The sequence below is a fragment of the Alexandromys fortis genome, unplaced genomic scaffold, assembly GCF_014885135.2.
Source record: "Alexandromys fortis isolate MF-2015 unplaced genomic scaffold, M_Fortis_MF-2015_v1.1 scaffold_29, whole genome shotgun sequence".
Classification (NCBI taxonomy): domain Eukaryota; kingdom Metazoa; phylum Chordata; class Mammalia; order Rodentia; family Cricetidae; genus Alexandromys; species Alexandromys fortis.
This window is the reverse complement of record NW_026067891.1, coordinates 5,418,049-5,426,719: the sequence shown is the minus strand read 5'-3', so window position 1 is coordinate 5,426,719 and position 8,671 is coordinate 5,418,049. Positions and strand designations below refer to the sequence as shown.

Here is an 8,671-nt window from a genome sequence, read left to right as displayed (position 1 = left end):
ATAGATGCAATCCACAGGGTCACATCCTCTGTGAAAACAAAAGAAGACCCTCTCCAAAGCATCATATCCTTAGACCCAAATTTTGAAATCATAATACCCTTATATCCATTCTGGTTTAGCTTGGCAGCCCATGTAACGAAATGTCTCTCTGTACTTAGCTCCTTCACAGTCAAGAATTTTAAAGAAAACACAATGTACATAATCCAGACTCTCTGTGAATTTTCCATTTTTACGTGGCTTATTTTTCTTTATTTCTCTTAATCTATAACTATATGTACTTCTGTACTCTGTCTCTTTAAAGACTTTACCCTTTTTCTTTTTAAAGGCATTAACTTTATTCTCTATATTTTTTTTCTTCTCTCTCTCAAGCCTACGTACACTCATCCAACAGTGTCTGAATCTGTTTTACTGTGAATCTGTAATTTTTTTACTATCCAGGAGCATTTTTTAAAATGTTAAGCACTTCTTAAAAACTTAAGTTGCACCATGTACAGGTAATACGGTACTGCCTGTGTCCTGCCCAGTTTAAACCTTAACTGTACTGTTATTATGGCAATTACGGTAGTTCCTGCCTGAGGTCAGCAGAGTTCAGCATGGAGCAGCCCTCCTGCCTCAGATCCATTTGGTGCCCCTGAACCATTCACAGTTCCAGGCACACAGCAGTCCACATTGGAGCCGCAGTCAGCAGTTTAATTCTGAGACTGAGTGTGCAGCACAGAAACTCGTTTCATCCAAGTTACAGCCAAATCTGACACGCAGAGCACTGCGCAGTCTGAAAACGCATCTCTGTATGGCGGCAGGAATCCGCCATGCTCTTCCACCTGCCTAAGCCTGATTCTGCCTTCTGCCCAGGTGCAGGCGGGGAGCGCTGAGCCATCAGCATGGTCTCAGAGCATTCTCCTCCGATCCCAAGCAGGAACACAAACATCCAGTCCCATATAAGCCCTTGAAATGCTTTAAAGCCAGAGTTCACGCTGGCAGCACAGCCCCAGGAAGCCGAGCTTTAAAATGACACAGGTTTTTTTCTGCTGCTGTTGCTGAATCAGGAAATTTCTCTACAGCACGCCACCAACAAACAGCAAAAATCTGTGTTAAACTCTCTCTCCCTTATTTTTAAGCCTTCTCAGGTTTTTAAGTGGATTTAGTCCATCACTTCGGGCGCCACTCTGTTGCATTAGGAGCGGTGGGGCACCCGGCCGCCTGCATGGCTAGCTTATGCCCGAAATAATTACATGGAAACTGTATTCTTTTAAACACTGCCTGGCTCGGCTAGTTCCAGCTTCTTATTGGCTAGCTCTTACATATTGTTCTAACCCATTTCTAATATTCTATGTAGCCCACGAGCTGGCTTACCAGGGAGGATCTTAACCTGCGTCTGTCTGGAGTGGGAGAATCATGGCGACTCCCTACTCAGCTTCTTTTTCCCAGCATTCTCTCCTGTTTACTCCACCTACCTAATTTTCTGTCCTATGAGGGCCGAGGCAGTTTCTTTATTATTAACCAATGAAAGCAACAGATAAGATACAAGGCCCACCTCCAATATGTGAGCTGTCATGCGGGGTGTGGGTCCTCGGAAAGAGCAGACAGGGCTCTTAATTGCTGAACCATCTCTCTATCCCCTTTTTGTTTGTGTGTATGTGTGAGGCCGAGTTTATGTTCATCCTATGCAGACGAGATGAGGGGATCTGATCCTGCAGAGCTGGGATTGCTGCAGCTGTGAGCCACCTGTGGGCACTGAGAACTGGAGCTAGGTCCTCTGCAAGGGCGGTAAATGCACCTACCTGCTGAGCCATCTCTCCAGTGCAAGCTGTTAAGTTGGGAGTGTAGGCCCCAGCCCCTCGCACTATCCCAGCCCCCAGGCCTGAGAGTTATATCGGTCTGGACTCCAAATCCCAACAGGCCAGGTTCTGACGGGACGAGGGAGGGGGTGTGTGTGTGAAGGGGGGTTCAGGACCACTCCCACAGAGTATTTAAATGAACTCCCAAAAGAGGAACACGTGGTCTCTTTTCCTTCCTCCTGGTGGCAGGGCCTCCCGGTTCCCCCTTGGGGCCACCTGAGGGCACTGAACTCCCATTAAACCTGGATATTTCTGCGGGCGATGGTGGTGCACGCCTTTAATCCCAGCACTCGGGAGGCAGAGGCAGGCATATATCTGGGAGTTCCAGGACAGGCTCCAAAGCCACAGAGAAACCATGTCTCGGGGAAAAAAAAAAAAAAAAACTGAATATTTTTTATTTTGGCTTGTTTTGATTTGGCTTGATTGAGAATTTGCATCGGCAGACTGCTCGCGTTAGGAAATATTCCTAACACAAGCCCCACCTCTATTTTCTTGATGCATTTCTTTCTACAGGGAATTCTGCAAAAATATACCATAAAAGTGGGGTTCCCCACCAACACCTGATTATTTACTTCTGCCAACAATGAAAAGGCATAACAAGTTGTGTGCTGTTCTAACTAAATCGGCCCAGCTTTGTTTTGCTACCCTCCCACCCCAAGTCGGTATTCCATTATACAATTTTTTTTTTTTTGGTCTTTCGAGCCAGGCTGGCCTCGAACTCCCAGAGACACGCCTGCCTCTGCCTCCCGAGTGCTGGGATTAAAGGCGTGCGCCACCACCGCCCGGCTCCATTATACAAATTTACATCATCTATGATTCATGGTTCATGGCACATTCTCAAGCCTTCTATCCCAAACAAAAACAAAGACCAGGCCTGCCACATCCACAGAACAGAGTGGAAGAGACCCAGCCTGACCTCGACTACTGACCTCAGGACCAGAAATTACTACCAGGAAAGAGGGAGCCCAGGGAGCTTTCCCCTGCTGCTGGTGGTGGGGTAATTTTTAATCAAATGTATAACCCTAGGTTGGCCAGGGTTATACAGAGCAAAGGGATATGCAGAGAAGCCCTGTCTCAAAAAAAAAAAAAAAAAAAACCCAAAACAAAAAGAAAAACAACAGAAAAAGAAGTGATAGTGTGGGTGGAGAGGTTTGGGGTAGGGAATCAGCAAGAGGGGCCATCTGCTACCACCCACAAACACGGAGAGCCTGCGCCTCCTGCCCGACCTCCCAGCTTCCTCCCTAGGAATTCGGTTTCCCAAGCCAGGGGCTGTTGGGAGAGCCCAGAGTTAACCTTCTAATGGCCTTATAAAGAAGATTTGGGCCTTAAGTACGTGGAGCACCTCTCAGTGCCTCTAACTACCCCCACAGAAGGAAGCAGTTTGGAAAGTGCAGGGCTACAACTCAAGGGTGGTGAGCCACAGCAGAGAACTGCAGAAAGAAAGCCTTTTGAAGCATTATTGCCCTCTAGCTGGGGACACGACTCAGCAGTAAAGTCCCTTAGACTCAACCCTAGTACTGGGGCGAAATGGCCTTGGTGTCCAGAGCTAAGGTCTCATGGGTAAACTGAGATCTCTGAATATCATCTAGAGAAGAAAAAAAAAATACATGATATGATTCTTAAATTAATTTTTTTGGAGATAAGGCCTCACTATGTAACTCTGGCCGACCTAGAACTCAGTATGTAAACCAGGCTGGCTTTGTAGAGATGTGCCAGCGTCTACTTCCCCTGTGCTGCTGTTAAAGGCCTATTCATTGATTTAATTTTTAATTCTTTTTATTATATTTATTTATTGTGGATAGAGGCCAGAGGACACCTCGTTTGAGAGTAGGTTCTCTCCTTCCATCACGTGAGTTCTGGGGAACCACTCAAGGGACCAGGCTTGGCAGCACGTGCTTTTAGCCATGGACCCCTCTCTTGGGCCTCGGGATAGGTTGTTTGCTTGTTTGTTTGCTTTTAAATAAGGTCAGTTCATCCAGGTTTGAATCATAAGAATCTTAACTCCAGTCCAGGAGTCAGCTCCTCCAGTTCCCATTAAATAGATCCGCCATAGGATGTCAGGAGAGGCTGGGGAATCGCGCAGCGATTGCTAGACTGAGAGCTGGAGTTTCTGTGAGGCAGGAGAGCTGTAGAGCGAACAATAAAAACCCAGAGACAGATACTGGGGTGCACCTGAAGACCAGAGCAGCAAAGCAGCCAGCCCCTAGAAAGCTCTTACCTCTACGACATTTTCAGACTGAAAGAACGCCAGTTCCTGTCTCGTCCCACCTGGGATTTATCTGCTGGGATTAAAGGCGTGCACCACCGCCGCCCCACCTCTATGGCTAACTAGTGTGGATGTTGGAATTAAAGGTGTGTGCCACTGTCACGGTGGACTAGTGCAACTGTTTTGCGTTCTGATCTTCAGGCAAACTTTATTTATTAAATTACAAATGAAATATCACTACAGTGAGTAGCAACTAGTCAAGTACCTCAGGACTCCATTGCCCAAGCTAAAACATCACATTGCCCAAGGTGCGGCTAAAACACATAGCCATAAGATTAACAGTCGCAAATTCGCAGGTGGAGGCACCCTGGTCTACATAGCAAGCTCCAGAGCAGCCAGGATTACCTGGTCTCTCAAAAAAACAAACAGAGAGGTGTCTTATGCTCTACTGACTGATCTATCTGCCGGGAAACCCCTATAAGCAACCCTATATATATAAACCCGGTTTGCATATGAAGTTTAAATTTCTCATCAGGGCATCTACCTACCCAGTATGCTCTCACCTAAGCCGAGGACAGAGATTGGATTTGCAGGCACAGGTTTTAAGGTTCTTTCTGACTAAAGATTGGACTCAAGGCATTTTCAGCGAGCGTCCCTCCAACAAGCTAGTGTGGCCAGCTGCGAAGAGTTTGAAGACTCCTGCAAAATTCAGCCTTCGGTATTCAGAGCTGATGTGTCAGAGTGAAGTCCGGATCTCTTTAGCGTCTAGGGAAGAAGTAGGGAATGAACGCTTAAATGACTGTTTTGAAAAACAAAATTAGTTTTTTGCAAAACAATTACGGGCTCGTCCGGGATTTGAACCCGGGACCTCTCGCACCCTAAGCGAGAATCATACCCCTAGACCAACGAGCCACATCGATTACGTCTCTGGTTCAACTTTATGGCGGTCGTTGAAACAGGGGTGGGACTGGCAGAGCTCGGTACATAGGATAATTAGGCTTTAGATATTCTTGGAAGGGCAAATTCCGGGACTGTGTCTGCCGAGATATTCCAATTTTTCAATCTCCTCACGACCTACAAAATGGGGACCAGCCCCGGGTTCCACAGTCGGTGTCGCCTTGTCTACGGGGAGCAGGGCTGGGATCAGTTTATGCCCACGCGGCAGCTGTCTAGACGCCAAGTTCTCTCCCGCCGATTAGATGGAACCCCAAAGAATCAGGAGGCAGCTGCGTGGAATGTCCTTGACCACGTCTCCTTGGCCACGCAGCAGCTCCAGAGCGCAGTAAACGTCGGCTGAGTGTCGGAGGTACCTCGCCCCTCACCACTTTTTCCCTTTTGCATCCGACCTGCCCATCGGGGCCAAAATCAAAAGTGCCCAGCCAGGTGTAGTGGCTCCTGCCTTTAGGTTTTGAGGCCATCCTCGTCCCCATGAGTTTCAGGACAGGCAGGGTTTCATAGAAGAACTCTATCTCAAGAAAAAGAAAAGAAGGAAGGAAGGAAGGAAGGAAGGAAGGAAGGAAGGAAGGAAGGAAGGAAGGAAGGGAGAGAAAAAAAGAAAGAAAAAGGGAAAGAAAGAAAATAAGAAAAAAGAAAGAAAAAGAAAAGTAGAAAGAAAGAAAGAAAGAAAGAAAGAAAGAAAGAAAGAAAGAAAGAAAGAAAGAAAGAGACTTCGATTTAGGAGTGAAAACTCCATGAGGTGCACGCACGATCTCAGGTCCAAGAGAAAAGTGTCAATGTCCCTCCGCTCCCTCGACTGATGAAGAAAGCTGCCTTTGAGAAACCCGGGGCCAAGCGCAGAGTGGAGAGGAGTGCCCTTCCTGCGGCTCTCCTTTCTCATTTGACCTTGGAGATTCGTGCAAATCTGTTTGAAAGTGCACCCCAATCCTCAGGCTGGTCTCTGAAGTGCGTGTTTCTCTTCTATTTTAAGGGGCTTCACATTCACAGATGTGCTCCTTCGCTTTCTGCTGGTGCAGAAGGGATAACTGGGAACTTGTACAAAAATGCAGCACCAACTCTGCGTCGGGCTCGTCCGGGATTTGAACCCGGGACCTCTCGCACCCAAAGCGAGAATCATACCCCTAGACCAACGAGCCAACACACTCTTGGCCTTTCCCCCCTCCCTTCTCCAAATGAGGTGACGCTTCTGTCGTTTATGTATTTATTTTTTTCCTTCTTAGTTTCTCGGTTGTCCAGCACGAGCCTGCATAGACCGGTAAGGACTCACCGGTCCACCGCCACTGTGAAATTTCCCAGAGTGAGCGCTAATTCAGCGAGCTAAACCAAGGAAGTGATAAGCTGGCAAATTTTCCATTCTCTAAACCCTAACTAGCGTGGAAGAGAGATGGGTTCACGGGTCATTAAATTAGAAGACGTCCTAGGCAGAATACGGATAGGAGAAAACACAACGCAAAGTGCAGACATCATCCGTCTTCCAAAACGATAAATAGCAATCAAAACAAAACGCAAAACTGATAAACCAAAGACTTATAAATTGGCTATGTAGATTTAAAGTCCTTAAATATATCTCTATCTATCTATCTATCTATCTATCTATCTATCTATCTATATGTAGATAGCTATTTAGTCAGAAGTGGTGACAAACGCCTAAAATCCCAGTATGTAAGATGTGAACTAGGTGGGTTAGGAGCTCAAGATTATCTTTGGCTACCCAGTGAGTCTGAGGCCAGCCTGTGCCACACGAGACCCTCGAGGATATATAGGTATTTTCTTGTCATATAGCAAGAAAAAGAAATAGAATCCTAGAAATTGATATCTGTGATGTCAGCTCTATCTCTCTTCTGTGAGACAGGTTCTTGTCAGAATGGCCTAGGCTAGTCCCAAAGTCACCCTGCTACAGGCGTATAGTCCTAGACTGCTCCTAAATGGATTAGGGGAGAAAGTGGAAGCCTCGAAGTGGAGATTAAACAAGAAGTTCTTCCGGCCTGGGAAGAGTTTCAAAACCCAAACCTGCACACCGGAACTCCAGGCTGTGAAGTCAGTCTGGGTTGTACTAAGGCCCCGTCTCAGAGCAACACTGTATCTATTTTCAAGGGCTGCGGTAACAAAGTTACCATTGCCTTAACTCGGTCTGCTTTCACGGCCAGCGCTGTCCTCCCACTGCTGAGCCACCACTGCTGGCTCAGAACTCTAAGCTAAGGTTCTAGGAGTACCAAGCTGACCACACAGGCAGAGGGTTTGTGAAATTCCCCCAAGGCTGTTCCTGCTGGCGGAAAGCTGGGCGACCAAGAAATCCGGAGCCTGGGCTCCTGCTTCCTGGGCTGCACTATTGAACTGTGGGATTCCTCCACCCGGTTCTATTTGGTCAGACCTGAATCACCATCTCTCAGAATAAGACCCCGTGGGGAACTGGGTCCAGGCTATTGCTGTGCTAGCTAGGGTGGAGCCAGGCCCAAGGATGACCAAAAACGAGCAGAGAAACAAGGGTGTGTGTAGGTTCATTGGCCCAATCTATAATTCTGCTTAGAGTGCAAGAAGATCAAATGCTGGAGAAAATTAGATCCTCGACGTTTCTTTCCTCTTAGGGGGCACGCAATAGCTCTGAGACCTGGCAGACATCTTCTTAGACTGAAGAAGTAAACCAACCTACTGGTGTTGGAATTCAGAGTGAGACAAGAATTCACATCGCCACCCAAGTGGGTCAGGTCCCAGGCACCACCCCACTGAGTTGGCTAGGCCAGCATATGCTAGTTGGAGATCTGTTTTCTTTGATCGGAGGTATCAGATAATACAGCTGCTCCTAAGGGCCCTTTTAGGATTCCCAGCCAATACAGACACCAGACCCTGGGACTGAACCTTCCGGATGCAGGCAAAATTATATGGTTGTGACCAATGGAACTGAAGTCCGTCCAGGGGAGTGAGGCGCTAATCCTACAATTATCCAACTGCCTGAGCTGCGGCAGCGTCTCCCAGTATTGGGCGTCTGGCGGGACTGTTTGGCCATGATTTGGGGGCGAGGCTTGTTTTAATGGACGTTCCTTGCCTCCTCACTGCTCTCTGGCCACGAAACGCAGCCTCCACAGCGGTCTCAGCCACCGGGCAAGGACTTCCCCAAAGTGCAGCTTTTCTCCGAGGTTCGGGCTCCTTCGGAGCTGGCTCTGGTGTAAGTAGACTGCCAAACTTTTATCTCTACCCCACAGTCCAGGCAGGCAGCGGGCGCAATTTATTCGGGAATTAATACTGGCCTATAAGGAAGTGGTAGGAAAACTTAACTGTGCGGCTCGTTGGTCTAGGGGTATGATTCTCGCTTCGGGTGCGAGAGGTCCCGGGTTCAAATCCCGGACGAGCCCTGGAGGGGGTCCAGTTTCCCAATGTTTTTATTTGCCACATTTAGAATTCGGTCAAGTTAGTGTTACTGGTTTCCAGTTACTGTTACTTTCTTTCCAGTTAGTGTTACTTATTCCTTCCTAAAGGAACTAGGGAAACCAACGGTAAAAAAGTTGCGCCCAACGTGGGGCTCGAACCCACGACCCTGAGATTAAGAGTCTCATGCTCTACCGACTGAGCTAGCCGGGCTGCTCTGTAGAACTCGTCACTGAACTTGCTGGGCTGTCTGAGGAACCTCCCGCTGAGACCCGTTTTCCTAGGTTTTTTTTTTTTTTTTTTTTTT

General features: G+C 47.6%; 4 non-coding genes across 4 annotated transcripts; 1 reads left to right on the top strand and 3 right to left on the bottom strand.

Moving 5' to 3' along the window:
- Nucleotides 1–4,884: 4,884 nt before the first annotated feature.
- Trnap-agg (transfer RNA proline (anticodon AGG)) lies at nucleotides 4,885–4,956 on the bottom strand. The gene has a single exon. It is a non-coding gene; the product is annotated as a tRNA-Pro (tRNA).
- A 1,109-nt stretch (nucleotides 4,957–6,065) lies between these two features.
- Nucleotides 6,066–6,137, bottom strand: Trnap-ugg (transfer RNA proline (anticodon UGG)). Its single transcript has one exon. It is a non-coding gene; the product is annotated as a tRNA-Pro (tRNA).
- Nucleotides 6,138–8,279: 2,142 nt separating this feature from the next.
- Trnap-cgg (transfer RNA proline (anticodon CGG)) lies at nucleotides 8,280–8,351 on the top strand. The gene has a single exon. It is a non-coding gene; the product is annotated as a tRNA-Pro (tRNA).
- A 153-nt stretch (nucleotides 8,352–8,504) lies between these two features.
- Trnak-cuu (transfer RNA lysine (anticodon CUU)) lies at nucleotides 8,505–8,577 on the bottom strand. The gene has a single exon. It is a non-coding gene; the product is annotated as a tRNA-Lys (tRNA).
- Nucleotides 8,578–8,671: the final 94 nt, after the last annotated feature.